At 37.9% G+C, this 19,818-nt stretch overlaps 1 protein-coding gene and 1 long non-coding RNA gene across 3 annotated transcripts in view; one reads left to right on the forward strand and one right to left on the reverse strand.

Moving 5' to 3' along the window:
• The window catches only part of LOC138710907 (uncharacterized), a 220,256-nt gene extending 212,535 nt beyond the window's left edge, over window positions 1-7,721 (reverse strand). Inside the window, exon 1 of the long non-coding RNA XR_011335322.1 lies at window positions 7,570-7,721. This is a non-coding gene — a long non-coding RNA (uncharacterized lncRNA). The remainder of the gene's footprint in view (window positions 1-7,569) is intronic.
• The window catches only part of LOC138710906 (tetraspanin-7-like), a 289,955-nt gene that overhangs the window by 245,553 nt on the left and 24,584 nt on the right, over window positions 1-19,818 (forward strand). The gene's annotated exons all lie outside the window — the stretch shown is intronic.

Raw genomic sequence — 19,818 nt, forward strand, 5'->3', positions numbered from 1 at the left:
TATCGAAAGTCAAACGGTTTTCGCACTAATGAGCTACAAATTTAGCGAATTTTATAAAAACAAGCCTCTTTCAGCGCTCAGAACTCTGGAATCATTTACTGCAGAACATTGAACGGGAGCTTATTTTGAAGCTGACATTTGGTAGGCTATGTTAAGAAGTAATCCTTATTTTTATTGTATACAGAGCGACAAATAATCTGATTTTACTTACTTTTAGGCTTTTTGCTCATTTGTAAAAATGTAAAAAAATATTGAGAAAAAACCTTGCAATATTAAGAGGGATTCGGCATTGTTTGCTTAGTGGATCGGCAATAAGTTTCGAGGGTATTAAATAAATTATTTTCACACGCCTAGATTTGAACGGCGCAGTACCGCACGCACTGGCCGAGAGCTGAAGATAAGCGAGCATTGGGCGTCATTTTACTCCTGTGTTTATGAAAACTTGTGATAAAGCTAGCCCAGCTATGCGCTACTAGACGAAACATCACGTGTTTGTCTCCTGGCCTTGCTTGTCTCGGTTAGCTCCCGCCTCACAGTCAGCTGGTTAGTTCACGCGCGTACTATTTATTTTCTTTATTTGATATTTTCAACTTTCTTATCAACGGTGCACCAGTAAAAAATATGTGTTTATTTGTACTTTCAATGCGGAATCTAACCATAAATATTTTAAAACTATTTTTTCGTGGTCAAAGGCGTCTTAATGAGGAAAAATCTAAATTTCTCCATTTCCATAAAAAGTAAGAAAATCTGTTTATATGTCAATATAAACTTTAATTTCTCAGCATCAAAATAAACCATGACTTTGACCATTGGGTGAAAGGATTTCGGAGCCACAACAGTTTAAAGTTGCTAATTTTATGAAAATACGATAAATTAAAATATTTTAAATTTAAACACTGTGAAGTTCTGATGCCTCAAACTTTGCACAAAGCATTGTATCACAGTTCTCTGTCTACAAAAAAAGTTTCACTTTATTTATAAATTGTAAGGTCAATTTTCTCTATATTTCGGTCGATTTGAGATGGAATAGCTGGGCATCTGGAGCGGAAATAGACTCTAAACGGGTACGCTTAATATTCATCCGTTACTGAATCAACGCTGCGCGGTGTTCGGCCGGGAAGAAAGGAGATGAAGAGAAATCATATGGCTCCCCGTCAGAGAGTAGAATCTGCTCTTGCTTCCCAGTCCTGGAATAGCTCATTCACAGATGTACTGTACACTTGTGTTCCAAGATATCCGACTTTGAATTTTCTGATCGTTTAAGGCCGGCAACATACTGTATTGGACATTCTGTTTTGTCTCGGACCGTCCGATGTGACGGTGATTACACAAATTGTTATGAGGCTGCAGCATATTGCATCGGACGAATATCTCGGGACGAAAGTCCGTTGCAGTATGGTGCTGCCTCATAACAATGCTTGTAATCACCGTCACATCGGACGGTCCGAGACAATGTCAGATGCCGTATGCTGCCGTTGTAAGGCGTTTAAGCGAACTTTCTACCCACGGAATTAGTTCTGTGGCCGGGAGGAAAAAGGTCTTAAGTAAAAATTTTATACTTTTCAGGAGAGCAGCAGAAAGATTGAAATTGGTTTCAATTATAGATATATATTATTATAATGTACCGAAGTACATATGATATTTCCATGCAGATATTCTGCGTCATCATACGATGAAAGAGTAATGGAACGGAGAAAAATTCTCTCCGGCGCCGGGATTTGAACCCGGGTTTTCAGCTGTACGTGCTGACGCTTTATCCACTAAGCCACACCGGATTCCACCCCGGCGTCGGAAGAATCGTCTCAGTTTTAAGTTCCAACTCTTGGGTTCCCTCTAGTGGCCGCCCTCTGCACTACGTCATAGATATCTATGAACCTAGGACCGAAGTCCACACATGTGCTGAGGTTCACTCGTAATGAGTGACTAGTTGGCCGGGATCCGACGGAATAAGCGCCGTCTTAAATCACGAAGTGATTTACGCATATCATATATATTATTATAATGTACCGAAGTACATATAATATTTCCATGCAGATATTCTGCGTCATCATACGATGAAAGAGTAATGGAACGGAGAAAAATTCTCTCCGGCGCCGGGATTTGAACCCGGGTTTTCAGCTGTACGTGCTGACGCTTTATCCACTAAGCCACACCGGATTCCACCCCGGCGTCGGAAGAATCGTCTCAGTTTTAAGTTCCAACTCTTGGGTTCCCTCTAGTGGCCGCCCTCTGCACTACGTCATAGAGGTCTATGAACCTAGGACCGAAGTCCACACATGTGCTGAGGTGCACTCGTAATGGGTGACTAGTTGGCCGGGATCCGACGGAATAAGAGCCGTCTTAAATCACGAAGTGATTCACGCATATCATATATATTATTATAATGTACCGAAGTACATATGATATTTCCATGCAGATATTCTGCGTCATCATGCGATGAAAGAGTAATGGAACGGAGAAAAATTCTCTCCGGCGCCGGGATTTGAACCCGGGTTTTCAGCTGTACGTGTTGACGCTTTATCCACTAAGCCACACCGGATTCCACCCCGGCGTCGGAAGAATCGTCCCAGTTTTAAGTTCCAACTCTTGGGTTCCCTCTAGTGGCCGCCCTCTGCACTACGTCATAGATATCTATGAACCTAGGACTGAAGTCCACACATGTGTTGAGGTGCACTCGTAATGAGTGACTAGTTGGCCGGGATCCGACGGAATAAGCGCCGTCTTAAATCACGAAGTGAGACGATTCTTCCGACGCCGGGGTGGAATCCGGTGTGGCTTAGTGGATAAAGCGTCGGCACGTACAGCTGAAAACCCGGGTTCAAATCCCGGCCCCGGAGAGAATTTTTCTCCGTTCCATTACTCTTTCATTCAATTATAGAGTTTTTTAATTAATACTTTTTGCTGGATATTATTTGTTTATATTTCCTCTAAAATAAGTAATGTTGCTCATTTAACAATTTTCTTGATTATTTCCAAAAATAGTCGCACTTAAGACTAGAACCGAAACTGAATAGAAGGGACTATTTAAACATAAGACCTTTTTCATGTCAAAATAAATGAGAAATGCAAATTATTAGGATGGATCTAGGACTGTTTACCCTGGTGCTTAAAGTTTCAAAAGGAAAGGGCATCAGTATGTGATAAAATGGCTAAAATATAAGTTAGATCTTTTTAATAGGGAAGCATGGAAAGTAAACATTTAATGGTTTGTAAGGAATAAAGTATTAAATATTCTTAAGTCCTTTATTCTGTATATGCTCGATTCAAAAAGTACTTAAGACATTTGGTAACGCGCTATAAATCTTATTTGACTTTAGCCGTTTTATCAGATTGTAGAGAATTTTTTCCGCTTTCAGAATATATAAAAATCTCATTTTAACAAAAAATTGACTTAAGACCTTTTTCCTCCCGGCCACAGATTTAATTTGTAATTTTAATTTATTTTATTTATTATTTAATATATCATTTAATTTACAATTTATAATTTAATTTACAATTAAAATCTATTTTATAATTTAATTTAATTTTTATTTTTATTTAAATTTTATTTTAATTTTTATTTCATTTTTAACTTTATTTTAAATTTTATTTCATTTCTCACTTCATTTCACTTTTCATTTTATTTTTCATTTAATTTAATTTTCATTTTTATTTATTACAGGGCAATTAATGAGTAAAGGTTGGGGATGTTTCAGGAAGTGCAATGTGTCGTAACTTACGCATTTTCATTATTCTATCTGTCGTTAAGGACCCTGGTTATAGGCTTACTTACAAAATCACTCTAGAGCGCATGATGTGCGTTGCCAAATATTTGAGCTACAACAGATAGTGATGGGTACAGTAGACCGGGAGAGGTAAACTGGATCCCAAGCACAAATAATGCGGGAAATTGGATCCCGATTCCGAAAAAGTATAGGTAAATTGGGTCGCAGCTGACAACCGCAGTAAAAAATAAATTCTCTACTTCGGCCAGCCTATTAACTTTAATCGGAGAACTTCGCGAGGAGGTTGACTGGATCGTTCCCTAGAAAGAATTTATATTATACTGTACTGCTTTAACAATTGGAGCATGAAAATTTAATAAAATTTTAGAAATCGTCCTTAAATTTATTACGATAACAATTTAAAACAGACTGCTTTGACGAATTAAAACGTAGAATTTTCTCCTTAACAGCGTCATTTTCTTCTAGGAAATTGTTTAATTTCATTTCTACTTTTAGTCCGTTTTTTCGTATTCCTAGTTAAAATGTAGGCCTACACTTCTTTCAAAATGCCAATTGAATTAATATTTTATGGACGTACGTTATATACTCGTGAATTGAAACGGGAATGGAAAGATTCACGGTTATTGGTAGTTCTATTTGTAAAGGCAAAAAATTAAGATCGAATAGAAGAAGGGGATCTGGCATCTGGAGCAAGGTATGTTTCAAAGATGTAATCTGTCAACTGTTAAATATTTCCATCACCAGGTGGTTGGGTCGACATGGAGCCTCCGATGAAGCAGTTCTCGACGTTATCATGAGAAAAATGGTAGTTCAGGAAAGTATTTAAGATATTCTCTCTCGGAATTAGATTTATATGTATTTGAAAACCCTGAAGATTGCATTTTTCTCCACCAACTTTGCCCAAGATAGGGCTAAACTAGCGCTGAGTTACTTCCTTGTACTTCTCTTATACACCTTCACGTGTTTAGAGCTCAGTCATACCAACGTAACTTTGATGACATTACTAGATGACCATTTTGTACGTGGAACGTAAACAGCGGCGCTGCGATGTTATGTTGTTACTCTTTGGGAAAGAGAAACACATAGTCTATTACTATAATTAGAGAGCGTACTGCACAGGTGACGTAACAGAGGTGCGCTGCATATTAGTACAAGCAACTGCTGTTCCACTAACAGAATGATCGGGTAATACGAAAGTTTCACACTATTACTTGCATATACGAATCTGTAACAGGTTAGGTTAGGTTAGTTTAGCTTTAGTTATGCCTTGCATATAGGCCTACACTGGACAAAGGCTGGGGATTTTTTGTTTTGTGAAGTCAGTAATAAATTTTCACTTCCGAAATCATCAGAATTAACTCAGCGCTAGTTTGACCCAAGACAGAAACGACAGCATCTTATGTTTATAGACGGCCAAATGGTTTGGGCGGCAGCATATATGGCTGTTTCAAAGTCTACAAACAGTCCTTATTCGGGAGTAAATACTGTAAAGCACAAGAGTAATGTAGATAGCATTTAAAAATCCATGAATGATAAATCGTGGATAAAGAACTAAGGACAGCGTTTAAAATTTCCATCAACGTAAACTGTAAGCATTCTATACAGAAGGAGTGGATTTGATTTATAAGTAAGTAATCACAATATTATTTATACATGTTACTGTCATTGACCAAAATGAATGATTCACGTCAGTTTGTTTTCAATTTAAGATTTGGAATCACATTAAAGGGATGCTGTATCATGAGAAGTCAAAGCGGGCACATCGTTCTTATTTTTCAGTTCGGTAGGTCTACGTTAGTCATGGGCACAAGAGGAGAAACATAGTGGGTGAATAAAGATCCCCCACCCTCCTCAAGAGCCCTGGTGTGTGTCTTACAGAGACGCTTTCATGGATTCAATCTCGCAATGGCGGAATATGTTAGCCGTGCACAAAAGAATTAATATAACAGTGGAAAAACATTTCAGTTTTTTCAGGACACACAATATCTGACGCCTTAATTAAGCACTTTTTAACAAAGTCACTATCAGAAAAACATTTTGAAGAATATGTTATTTCATATGAAGTGACATAGCTTGCTTCTAATGCAGGACTTAAATTTGATTTTTCTTCCAATTCTATATTGAAATCTTTTATCAGATCCATATATTTTGTTTTCCTGTCGTCATCTGATATATAACAAGCCTCGATCTACATTCGAATTAGGTTTAAGCATAACATAACACAGTAAACAGGGATTGCGTGAGAAATAAGTCTATAAAATATAAATTTCTTTCAAAACCAATCATTTTGCACGAGTGTCTTGTGCGTTGTGTGCTTTTATATTTTGTTACTGTTTTTTGCAGTACTTACACACAAAGCATTTTAACAACAGTAATTTCACTAGAGGTTTTGATTTATCTAGAGAAAATCAAAACTCGAGTGGGATTTAATTGACTGTTACACGGTTAGAAGAAAGTATATAAAGATTAGAAGTAACGAAGTACTCCAAAACAATAAAATATTAATTGGCTTACGAAAATACAAAACTGTCTTCAAATTTGTACCATCTCAACATAAATATTACGCTAGTAGATGGCAGTAGTGTGTTATGATTAACTGTTTCCTTGTTATCAGTTGTTCAGTTGTGCCAACTATGGAATCTTCATTGAACTCTGTGGACGATTATTGGTCAAGAAGGCTTTGTTGATTCAGTTTCATTTTTATTAAAACAGTTGCATTCCACTTCAATTATCCCGATCCCAGTAATCAACGTCACTTGACAGATGTTTTTCTATAAATCTTAGTATTAAACAATCTCTTATACGTGACTATTCATAATATCATATAGCAGAAGCTATAACATAACCTAAATAATATAAAAGGGTATTAGAAAAGTTTTAATTAGGGATGGTGAAATAAACGAACGTTTTAATTAACGATGATGAAATAAAAAATAAACATGAATAATTTTAAAAGAAACAATTATTGAAAGTACAATTTTTAAATTTGAATGTTTTAGTGGTTGGTGGTTCAGTTGATGTTATATTGGACGTGCGCGTAAAAGAAGTGAACTCGTTGATGTACATGGTGTATCCCTCAATTTATTAATGATTTCATTTATTTGTAAATAGGATTTCAGGGAAGATGCATAGCTATGACCAGTGATCTTTATTAATTCTTGTTCTTGAATGCCAATGCGAGTTACATTTGAAAGTGCTGTGCATCGACTGGAGTGGTTTGTAATTTTCTGTTGTTTGACGTCCAGACCAGTGCAGTTTGAAATGTTGGCAAACAAAGAAACAAATGCTAGGGTAGTGATAAAAATAAACAAATGCTAGGGACGCGATAAAATTAAACAAATGCTAGGGCCGCGATAAAATTGTGCGATAAGCATCCATGATTGGTTGAAAGACGTCCTTTCGTACCGTTTTATTGGTCAAGTAAAAGTGTAATAGTCATCTTTAAATATCATGAAATAAGCATTTTCTCATTCCTTTCGAAACATTCGAAACCTTCTTTTACCACAAACGTCCATTTCGAACCCGTACAATCGTACAGTACACCAATAACTGTATTACAGATGTTCAGGAGTAGTAATGAAACTGCGTTCAGCGCTTCGTAACCGAGGAGTGGGGGGTTACCTGTCATGCTCCTCTTGGCCCTGAGTGCCAGCCACGAATGCCCTTCGCTGGTTATGTATAGAGTAAATGTTTGAGCCCTGTTACATTTATACCCTCAATAGCTTTTTTTAAATGAATTATCCAATTTTTGCCTCGCAATTTTTCTTCTTTCGTTATTAATGATTATGGTTTTCGGAATTTTTAACAACACAATTATCCGATTTAATGTTAATAAAACACTTACATGTAGAAGTAAGAACTAGTCCATCGTTGAAGCCCACCATTCAAAGTCTTACGTAATCGAAACTTACAAACATCCACTACAAACATAAGTTTATTTCTCTCACTGGTTATAATTTCCATCTTGCTACTACGTACGTACCATTTCTTGGGTCTAACTAGACCTGTCCCGACTTCGGAAGCGTAGTAGCGCATACTGCACGTCATCTGCGAGGAGAGCACTCTATCGCAGTGATCATCAACTCGATGCCCTGCAACGTCAACTCAGCCTGCCATCCCTCCCAGTGAACTCGATGTTTCGCTGACGAAAAAGACTGTCGAAGGTTTGCAGTGGCAGGTCCTTTTTTGTGATAATAATTAATCAAATTAAATTTAAAGTAATGTGAATGCCTAATACTGGTATTTACGTGTATGAAAGCAACTGATTGAGGTTAGGGTTGAAATGAAAGCTGAATACTGGATTTTGTTAGTAAATAATAGTAACAAGCCGGATCAAAGAAAGAAGTATTTAAATTTCGTTCAGTTAATAATATAGTGATTGCTCCAGCAAGAACTGGTAGTGATAACAGCAATAATAAAGCATAACATAACTTTAGTTAAAGCATTTACACAAATGTACTTCATTGCAAAATATGTAATAGGAAAAGTTACAAACCATGACAACTGAAAGCCGTTCCCTTTACTGATACTATTGAACTCTGTTACGTTGAATTCTACTCCGTCTTTCATTAAATTATATTAACATAGTACTTACAATAAACAGATACAAATGCATTAATGAATCGTTAGTAAAGATATTTACTCATCTCGTGTAATGCTAGTTTTACGGATTTTTGGGCCCCTTTCTTGCATACTAATTGCTCAATATTGTGCACTAGGATCTGGGCAGTGTACGTATGAACTGATAAGCAGACATTCTCATGGAGGCAGAAAAAAAGTTAATTGTTTTTCTTTCACCATATTAATAACATTAAAAGAAGTGCTTATACAAATGTTGGCCAATCGAGTGCAATTACGAGGGGCCCCCATAAAGTAAGTTTCCCTGGAGCCGTTTACAGAAAGAAAACACATTTTCATCGAAAAATTTCTTGAAACAGATAAAGCAACCGTTGAACTATATTTCAACATATTCCCCACCGGAATTGAGACATTTCTCATACTGTAGGATCAACAGGGAGGTGTAGACGGCTGTCACAAACTAGTTCCGATCCCGGGTGGCTGACTTCTACGACACAGGAATACAAAAGTTGATCACAAATGTCTCATTTGCGGTGGAGAATATGTTGAAAAATAGTTCAACAATATTTGTATCTGTTCGAATAAATTTTTCCATGAAATTGTGTTTTCTTTCTGTAAACTGCCCCAGGGAAACTTATTTTCTGGGAGGGGGCTTCATAACTGCGCTCGAGTTGTCAAAACTTGTATAAGCATTTGTTTTGACATTATTAACATGATGGATGCGTCTGTAATATGGTCACCTCAGTTCCAGTCCCATCAGATGCAAATAGAAAGGATACAGAAAAGATTTTTACGTTATTTGTATTTTAAAAAACATCACGTGTCGTCTTATGACAGCAAATTTCATATAATCAGTTACTTTTTTAATTTAATTAAAAAACTTTAAAATCTCGGCGATTAATAAATACCGTAGTCAAATTTTACTCTATAAGACTGTTAACGGTATACTGAATAACTGTGATTTTCTTAAATTCCTTCAGTTCAATGTAAAAAAAAAACAATTACGTCATAGGCAACCTTTTGTTATTCCCATTCCTAGAACTGTTTTCTTCAAGAACTCTCCATTGTTTGTTATATGTAATACTTACAACAGTGACAATACTTACAACAGTTACAACTCTCTATCTTTAAACTGTGATTCTCAATTAGATTTCAGTTTAACAGCTGAAAAATTTCATACAATATTAAAAAGAATTGTATTTCCTTAGATATTTAAATCATGAAGAAGTGTATTATAATGTTTTTACTCTAGTTTTTAAATAATTTTGCATCATTATATTGACATTTGGCACTATATTAACTGCAATATTATATTCTAGCATCCATTACCGTTATGTATTTTCTTTCTTTCGTTTGTGTTGTTTGTTTTGTTTTTTTCTTATTATGTATTTTGTTTATGTATTTATGTAAGCCACCTGTAATTGGAAGTCTGCTTCTGTTGGTGGTGGATTTAAACAAATAAATAAATATATTATTTTTATTTGCCCCTATGAAAATGTTTGCTTGTGAGAAAACTTTGTACATTGTAGTCAGATGAATTAGTTCTCTGATGAGATGTACTTACTGCAGTTAATCCGAATTTGTTGGTTAAGTCTAAGTGTTATAATTATTGTGATCGGAAACACTATCGTTATATTTTTCATGAGCACCAGTCTGTTGTGATCCGCCATATTATGGTTGTACACGGATCACGGAGATCCCTTGGATTTTTTTATTTTATTTTATTGGGTTATTTTACGACGCTGTATCAACATCTAGGTTATTTAGCGTCTGAATGATATGAAGGTGATAATGCCGGTGAAATGAGTTCGGGGTCCAGCACCGAAAGTTACCCAACATTTGTTCGTATTGGGTTGAGGGAAAACCCCGGAAAAAACCTCAACCAGGTAACTTTCCCCGACCGAGATTCGAACCCGGGCCACCTGGTTTCGCGGCCAGACGCGCTGACCGTTACTCCACAGGTTTGGACGATCCCGTGGACTGTGGAAGGGAAAAAAAATGCTTTCCCCATGCTTCCACCCCTCTCTCTCCCAGTTCTGCATCCCTGAACTAAACCTACTGTATATTGGCTAGCCGCTCATAAATAAACCAAAGAGAACAGCCAAACCTTAAATTCTTGGGCATTATGAACCTCATAAAGGCAACTGAAACGATTTTCGAAACGTCCCAGTTATATCGATATATGGAATTATTATCTTTAGATATTAAAGTCCGGGAAGAATAAATGAGCATATGTGAAGGTATTGGCAACCAGCCACGACCAACCGCTGCATCGCACCACCCATCCATTAACATGTGCAACGCGCTCATGTACTCAACTGACCTGAACAAACAGCTCCCAGCAAACAAGCTGGAACTATCTACCAACAATCAGATGTTTGTCCTTCACGGTCATACTCTTTTTCATGGTCCATTACACGTATTTTACGTCTTATTTGGAATGATACCTGAACAAATGTTGTTCTGTCCATTAATATGGCGTGGTCAATAAGATTACAGTTATTCTAAACTGTGTTATAGAAAATATTAATGGTATTAGGAGGTAAGAAGGCCTGCCTTTAATACTGGATTTGCACACCGGAGATACCAGTTACATTTCTGGAGAGACTAAGTGGAATTTGCGGTAAACAAAAAAGATAGCGAGGAAAATTTTCTATGGGGCACTTGCGCTTTCCTTACCATCATTTATTCTTTGAAAAATCCTTGTCATAGCCGTCAAGTTTTGCATTTTTAAGAACAAATGCGTGGTGAAAGAAAAAAAATCAGAGCCATTTTAAAGAATTAGGACAATTGCACTAATTCTAATGAAAATTTAAATAATGATAATAACAATAATAATAATAATAATAATAATAATAATAATAATAATAATAATAATAATAATAAATTAATATCATTCTTGCAAAATACTTTCTTTTCGTTTAAAACTTTAATAGCCCTACTTCTGCGGAAATTTTTTCACAACCAGCACCGCTAGTCCTTCGATAAACAAGGATGGTTTATGCAAATTAAGCTTTCAGGAATAACTCCCTGTAAAGTTAATATGAATAATTTCGAGGGAAAAATTGATCCGGGGCCGGATATCGAACCCGGGACCTTTGGTTAAACGTACCAACGCTCTCCCACTGAGCTACCCGGGAACTCTACCCGACACCGATCCAATTTTTCCCTCTATACCCACAGACCTCAAAGTGATACCCGGGTTCGATACCCGGCCCCGGAACAATTTTTCTCTCGAAATTATTCAAATTAACTTTACAGGGAGTTATTCCTGAAAGCTTAATTTGCATAATACACGTCACTGTACGTAACAGAAAACCACAATTTAAAGTCACACAGAGTTAGTGTGCACTCAAATGTTGGTTGCTTGACGGTTGTCAGCCCACTTTGAGGTCTGTGGATATAGAGGGAAAAATTGGATCGGTGTCGGGTAGAGTTCCCGGGTAGCGCAGTGGGAGAGCGTTGGTACGTTTAACCCAAGGTCCCGGGTTCGATACCCGGCCCCGGAACAATTTTTCCCTCGAAATTATTCAAGGATGGTTTATGTCTAGCGGCTTGATATACAGAATGAAGGGATATAGTTGTTCATAGGTTAAGAAGTAAATTTACAGCAATATTCTAATAACGTCTTGGTTTTTAAATGTTACTTTCGTCACAATAAAATAATTGTACCAGATATTAGAGGCGTTATTAGTTGATAGCAAATATCTATAAGTAACAAACCGGCGTTTACAATAAATTATTATTAACAGTTTCGAATAAATTGAGTACATTTTGCAATGGCCAAGGAAGTTTTTAATAGAAAAAGGAGAATCTTCTGTGGACCTCTGAAAAAAAATTAAGGAAGAGACTAATGAAGTACTTTGTGTGGAGTGTAGCATTGTATGAGGCAGAAACATGGACATTACAACGAAGTGAAGAGAAGTGACTATCACTAGAAGCACCTGAAATGTGGAGAAGAATGGAGCATGTGAAATGGACAGACAATAAGAAATGAAGCTGTGTTGGAAAGAAGGAGTAAAGAAAGAATGATGCTGAAACTGGTCAGGAAGAGAGAAAAAGAAATTAGATGGGTCACTCGCTGCGAAGGAACGGCCTACTGAAGGATGCACTGAAAGGAATGTTGAACGGAAGAAGAGTTCGGGGCAGACGAAGATATCAAATAATAGACGATGTATCGTGACTAAGAGGAAAGCAGAAAATAGGAAGGACTGGAGAATGCTAGGTTTTCAGTGAAAGACCTGCCCTTGGGCAGAACACTATGAATGAAAGATCAATGAATGAATCTCCCGCTACTCGAATTTCTCCCTACCATCTCCCGCTACTCGAATTCTCTCTACCATCTCCCGCTACTCGAATTCTCCCTACCATCTCCCGCTACTCGAATTTCTCCCTACCATCTCCCGCTACTCGAATTTCTCCCTACCATCTCTCGCTACTCGAATTCTCCCTACCATCTCCCGCTACTCGAATTTCTCCCTACCATCTCCCGCTACTCGAATTCTCCCTACCATCTCCCGCTACTCGAATTTCTCCCTACCATCTCCCGCTACTCGAATTTTCCCCTACATCTCCCGCTACTCGAATTTCTCCCTACCATCTCCCGCTACTCCCGCTACTCGAATTTCTCCCTACCATCTCCCGCTACTCGAATTTCTCCCTACCATCTCCCGCTACTCGAATTTCTCCCTACCATCTCCCGCTACTCGAATTTCTCCGTACCATCTCCCGCTACTCGAATTTCTCCCTACCATCTCCCGCTACTCGAATTTCTCCCTACCATCTCCCGCTACTCGAATTTTTTCCTACCTTCCCCCTCTACTCGAATTTCTCCCTACCATCTCCCGCTACTCGAATTTCTCCCTACCATCTCCCGCTACTCGAATTTTTTCCTACCTTCTCCCGCTACTCGAATTTCTCCCTACCATCTCCAGCTACTCGAATTTCTCCCTACCATCTCCCGCTACTCGAATTTCTCCCTACCATTCCCGCTACTCGAATTTTTTCCTACCTTCTCCCGCTGCTCGAATTTCTCTCTACCATCTCCCGCTATTCGAATTTTTTCCTACCTTCTCCCGCTACTCGAATTTCTGCCTACCATCGCCCGCTACTCGAATTTCTCCCTACCATCTCCCGCTATTGGAATTTCCCCCTACCATCTCCCGCTAATCGAATTTCTCTCTACCATCTTCCGCTACTCGAATTTCTGCCTACCATCTCCCGCTACTCGAATTTCTCTCTACCATCTCCCGCTATTCGAATTTTTTCCTACCTTCTCCCGCTACTCGAATTTCTCCCTACCATCGCCCGCTACTCGAATTTCTCCCTACCATCTCCCGCTATTGGGATTTATCCCTACCATCTCCCGCTAATCGAATTTCTCCCTACCATCTCCCGCCATTCGAATTTCTTCCTACCATCTCCCGCTAATCGAATTTCTCCCTACCATCTTCCGCTATTCGAATTTCTTCCTACCATCTCCCGCTACTCGAATTTCTTCGCCCTCTGAAATCATCGTAAACCTTCATTGGGCCTCTATGTTTATTGGGCGAACAGTAATGTGATTTACTATCTAACTTTTACAAGTCTGTGATATGCAGGAAAGAAATAAGCGGACCGAAGCTGCCGTTGCTTAAGTATTGGAAAGATTAAAATGAGGGCGGGAGGAAGGAAGGGCTTGTCTCTTTTATTTGTTGGGCGAACTGTACTAATGCTCACGACTAGAATGTTCTATCCTAGTGGTTTGAGAAGTTGGAGATTAAAACAGTCAGTCTGGAAGTGATCCAGTAGCCAGAATTATGCAGTACCTTCTAAAAACAGTAATATAGTAGCGAAGTGATTTTCGTTATTGTACAAAGAGTAGTATTACCGATGACTGAAAGGTTTTCATTACCAGTAAGAGAGTAGCAGAAACGTTTTTTCTCCCGTTATAACAGTTCGCAGTGCCACCACTCCACAATCTTTTCAGGGTCGCAGATACAAGTCTCGGAGAGTCCCACTATGTCTCTTATAGTCAGTTGCTGAACGTCAATAAGATTTACAAACAGAACAAGTCTTCTGAACGAGTTTAAACATCTCTAAACTTAGCATAATCTTATGTGCTCGTTTCAATCCGATTTACATGAAAGGCCGATGGTTGACGGTTGATGCTATTTTATGAACTTGAAGCAAGTAAGGGGAAGCGAAATGGGAAACTAAACCAAAAAGACGAGTTCTACTCATGTCCTCAAGAGCCTTCGGGTTTCCTCAAATGGTCGTATGCAACTTTTTATAGGGTACAGTATATTTTTATGGTTCGCTTGTGGAAACAGCTTCCAATAACGGCAGAGTAGTGTACTGATCAAACATGAAGTGGTAAGAAAAATGCGAAAAGCACACAGACTTGATGCTGTGGTGTGTGCCGCAAGTTTCGGAGAACGAGTGTTCGAATTACTACACAATTTTTAAATTCATATTAGTTCACTCATATCTAGAGTTCTGCGTTTGGTTACTTTGAATACAAGTTACGTGTACCCCGATCATACTAGCTTCACGCTGCAGTCTCTCCTCACACGCTCCAGTACTGTGTGTTGACATCTATTCGTATACTTGTGCCTATAAGTCGCTGTACAACAGGAATAGTACTCATGTACAGAATACCACTTGAATTTAATAATAATAATAATAATAATAATAATAATAATAATAATAATGATAATAATAATAATAAACATGTTAGCACAGAAGAGACGATACTAAGGGAAATATTAATGGAGCTAAATGACAGCTGTGTGCAGTATGCGATAAAGGTAAACGCAAACAAGAAGAAGAAGATGGTTATCGGAAGAAAAACAAAGAAGGTAAACGTGCGAATTCTGAGCGAGGTAGTATAAAAAGTGGACAGCTTAAAATATCTGCAGTGTACTATAAGCAGTAACATGAGCTGCTGCTAGGAAGTGAAAAGGAAGTTAGCAATGGAAAAGAAAGCTTTTATTTACAAAAGGAGAATTTTAGTTGTCCTTTAAACGTACAGAAATTTGATTCGAACAAATGTAACATTTTCAAATTCCTTTTGAGAACGAAATGTTACATTTAAAGGACAAAACTAAAATTCTCTCAATCATTTATTATCAAAATACATTGCTCTCTTAAATTGCCGGAGCATACTGATCAGGGACGTCGCTGGGGGGGGGGGGGTGCGAAAGGGTGCGCAAGCACCCCATAAAATATCGGAGCACCCCTTTCCGCACCCTAAAGGGCAATTTATTAAAAAAAAATACTAGGCATAAGTTATTTTGAAGAACAAAAACAAACAATCTCTTGGATGTGAAAAAACTACGTCCCTTAATATATCGTTATGGATATGCTGACCAATAATAATAATAATAATAATAATAATAATAATAATAATAATACACAGTAATAGTCCACACCTGTGGAGTAACGGTCAGCACGTCTGGCCGCGAAACCAGGTGGCCCGGGTTCGAATCCCGGTTGGGGCAAGTTACCTGGTTGAGGTTTTTTCCGGGGTTTTCCCTCAACCCAATACGAGCAAATGCTGGGTAACTTTCGGTGCTGGACCCCGGACTCATTTCACCGGCATTATCACCTTCATTTCATTCAGACGCTAAATAACCTAGATGTTGATACAGCGTCGTAAAATAACCAAATAAAATAAATACACAGTAATATTAATAAACAGATGTATAATATGCGCGCAAGTGCTTGACAGAACATTTTCGATTTTTTATGTACCAAATTTTTGCAACTCGCATCCCATTTTTAAATCTTGCACCCCATCCGCAACCCCCCTTGCCCTGATCCTGGCGACGTCACTGATATTGATAATTAAATCAATGACTTTCCCAAAACACGGTATGAAATGTTTCATATAACATAATTTTTATCTCAAAAAGGAAGCAAAAACGAGCAAAATGTATTAAACTCTTTTGTTTCAAATATCTCAAAGAATAACCCCTCCCTCATATTAATTACATTACTTACGGTTCACCCTGTAAAGCAGGGCTGGGCATCGGGAGCGGATCCAGTCTCTAAACGGGGACTCTTAATATTCATTCGTCACTGAATCAACGCTGCGCGGTGTTCGGCGGGGAAGAAAGGCGATGAAGAGAAATCATATGGCTCCCCGTGAGAGAGTAGAATCCGCTCTTGCTGCCCAGCCCTGCTGTAAAGTAAGAAGATCCGCTGGCTGCGAAACCAGATGGTCCGGGTTCGAATCCCGGTCGGGGCAAGTTACCTGGTTGAGGTTTCTTCCGGGGTTTTCCCTCAACCCAATACGATCAAATGCTGGGTAACTTTTGGTGCTGGACCCCGGACTCACTTCACCGGCATTATCACCTTCATTTCATTCAGACGCTAAATAACCTACTCTTTTTCCAGCTAAAGATTGAAGTAAATGTAAATAAATGCACGTGGCTTAATGGTTCCTGATTGGCTATTGGACGCACAACGCCTCCAAACTCATGCTTGTCATCTTCTTCCTCATATTAAAATAGTTCCTTCTAAAATAATAAAATGTATAATATACATGGAATACGAGTGAATTAAACATGCTTATAAGAACACTTTCTTACGATTTAAACAACATGTAGCAGTGGCGGCTCGTAGTCAAATGTCCAGGGTAGGCAAAATTTACAGAACATTTTTATGTAATTCCCGCGATTCAATGACAGCTCGCTTTCATCATGCCCCCCGAAAACTTAACTCTTGCTTACATAACAATACTGTTACATCAATGAGCCGTCTCATAATTTGTCGGTTTTTTTCTAGTTTATTGTTATACTGTTGTCTTGCAACCCTTGTTGTTCAGACAACATTTCCGAAATTGGATTCAAATTCTTTTCAAGTCTCTTTAGACTTACCGAGTTACAAATATGATCTGATTCCAAGTACCTTCTTTAGATTACAATAACAAACGTGATCACCTACAGCTTGGCTTTAACTTCACTTCCTGTTAGCCATTTATGTGTTTCATACCATACTTACTTACTTACAAATGGCTTTTAAAGAATCCGCAGGTTCATTGCCGCCCTCACGTAAGCCCGCCATCGGTCCCTACACTGTGCAAGATTAATCCAGTCTCTATCATCATATCCCACCTCCCTCAAATCCATTTTAATATTACCCTCCCATCTACGTCTCGACCTCCCCAAATGTCTTTTTTCCTCCGGCCTCCCAACTAACACACTATATGCATTTCTGGATTCGCCCATACGTGCTACATGCCCTGCCCATTTCAAACGTCTGGATTTAATGTTCCTAATTATGTCAGGTGAAGAATACAATGCGTGCAGTTCTGCGTTATGTAACTTTCTCCATTCTCCTGTAACTTCATCCCTCTTAGCCCCAAATATTTTCCTAAGAACCTTATTCTCAAACACTCTTAACCTATGTTCCTCTCTCAAAGTGAGAGTCCAAGTTTCACAACCATACAGAACAACCGGTAATATAACTGTTTTATAAATTCTAACTTTCAGATTTTTGGACAGCAGACTGGATGACAAAAGCTTCTCAATCGAATAATAACAGGCATTTCCCATATTTAGTCTGTGTTTAATTTCCTCCCGAGTATCATTTATATTTGTTACTGTTGCTCCAAGATATTTGAATTTTTCCACCTTTTCGAAAGATAAACCTCCAATTTTTATATTTCCATTTCATAGTGTTTCATACCATGAAGGATTAAATTTTCTTCCACCTTTAGCACTGACTTTATGAACAATAGAGCTTAATGCAGGAGTGGGTCGTCCATTGTCCAAAATACTTCTCTTTTCAATGTCATTACGACGCGAAAACGGACAACGTAATAGTTTACTTATTATATCAGTCATAATATAATATTATTGTTATCACTTACATTAACTATAAATCACCAAATGTACGTAACATTAATATACAGTATGTACTTGCAAAAATCACATTTTCTAAAATACACTGTTAAAAAAAACATCTTTTAAAACACACTGTTTAAAAACTGTTATACTACTCGTAACAATCTACGTTCCAACTCGTGAAACTTTCAAACAGAAATTTCGCAAATCGTAGGTGTTCGATAATGCTCGTGGGTTCTCGTTAGGGCAGGCAGAATTCTAGCGCGCTGGCTTAAGCATAGAACGCATGCGCTAAGAAAGCATTTAGAATAGCGATCTCTTTTAATGCTTACTCCAGGGCCAGCTTTGAAGTTACGTGGAAGGTCGGCTAACTTCGCTTCTGCCTACCTTGTGACGCATCGTGATCTGTCCAGTGTATTCTTGTCGCATAAATCGAACTGCCAGTAGTAAGCAACGTCCAACTAACCCTAAAAAAATCCCATTCATAGTTAATTGAAGAATTTCTAAGCACCTAGACAAGAGTATATAATTATATAAGGTTTTCCAAATGTTAATAAATATCCACTTTTAGGTTTTTCTAAATGTGTTGAGATAGGCTTAGCCTACCCTGCCTGCCCTGAGGAGCCGCCTCTGACATGTAGTTTCAGACATTGCGTGTTAAATCATTGTAACGTGTATTATGGCAACGCGCATGCTTAATAGGCATTAAATCCCTCCCAAGGGACTTGCAGCTTCACAGAGCACATCAGCACAGCTGGTATAACACAGTGCGAGATTTAGTGTTGCCAACCTCAAATAAATTTCTGTAGAATTAAAGAAATTCTCCACTCTTCAAAGAATAACATTTAATCACGAATCTACAGAAAATTAAAATCCACTATTCCCAGTAGAGAAATAATAAATATTAACCCTTGTGAGCATTTTACGGGTTAGTTCAATGAATGTGTTGAAATGTCTGCAATATATCAGACGGTGGCTGCCCTGCGTGCTCACTTGCTGAAAATAATGCGCCCTGGTGGCTCCTTTGGTAGCTAGCTTGCGATTGCGGAGTAATACATTTCGGTTTTGTTTACGTCTACTTCAATCTTTAGTTGGAAATAGTTTAGATGTTGTGTATTTATTCACACTGCAATTGGTATATACCCGGTGGCAGTGGTAACTAATTACACTCAATAATGACAATAATAAACTTATTAATTAAAAATATAATTAATAATAATACTAATAATTAATACTAATAATAATAATAATAATAATAATAATAATAATAATAATAATAATAATAATAATAAATAATAATAATAACAACAACAACAGGGAATATACTAAATTAAATGAAACGATCACTTAAAATAACATTTGAAATATTCTAATTTGTATCTTAAAACTAAGATCGAACTAAAACCCACGAGTATATGTTCATATCTGCACAAGTACCTTTCAACATTACACTCATTTCGCTGTCAACTCACTCACTGCATTGGAACTACGACACATTTCACTGATTCTATCCTGATTTCACTAACACTTCAAAAACATTTCACTGTTCAAATTCTTTGCACTGCCACTATAAACTATAAAGCTTCGCTGACAGGAACACGTTTCACTTACACAGCACACTTCACTGACACGACATACTTCTTCACTGATACAACACACTTCACTGACACAACATAATTCTTCAC

Source organism: Periplaneta americana, chromosome 12 (assembly GCF_040183065.1).
Source record: "Periplaneta americana isolate PAMFEO1 chromosome 12, P.americana_PAMFEO1_priV1, whole genome shotgun sequence".
NCBI classification, from domain to species: Eukaryota; Metazoa; Arthropoda; class Insecta; order Blattodea; family Blattidae; genus Periplaneta; species Periplaneta americana.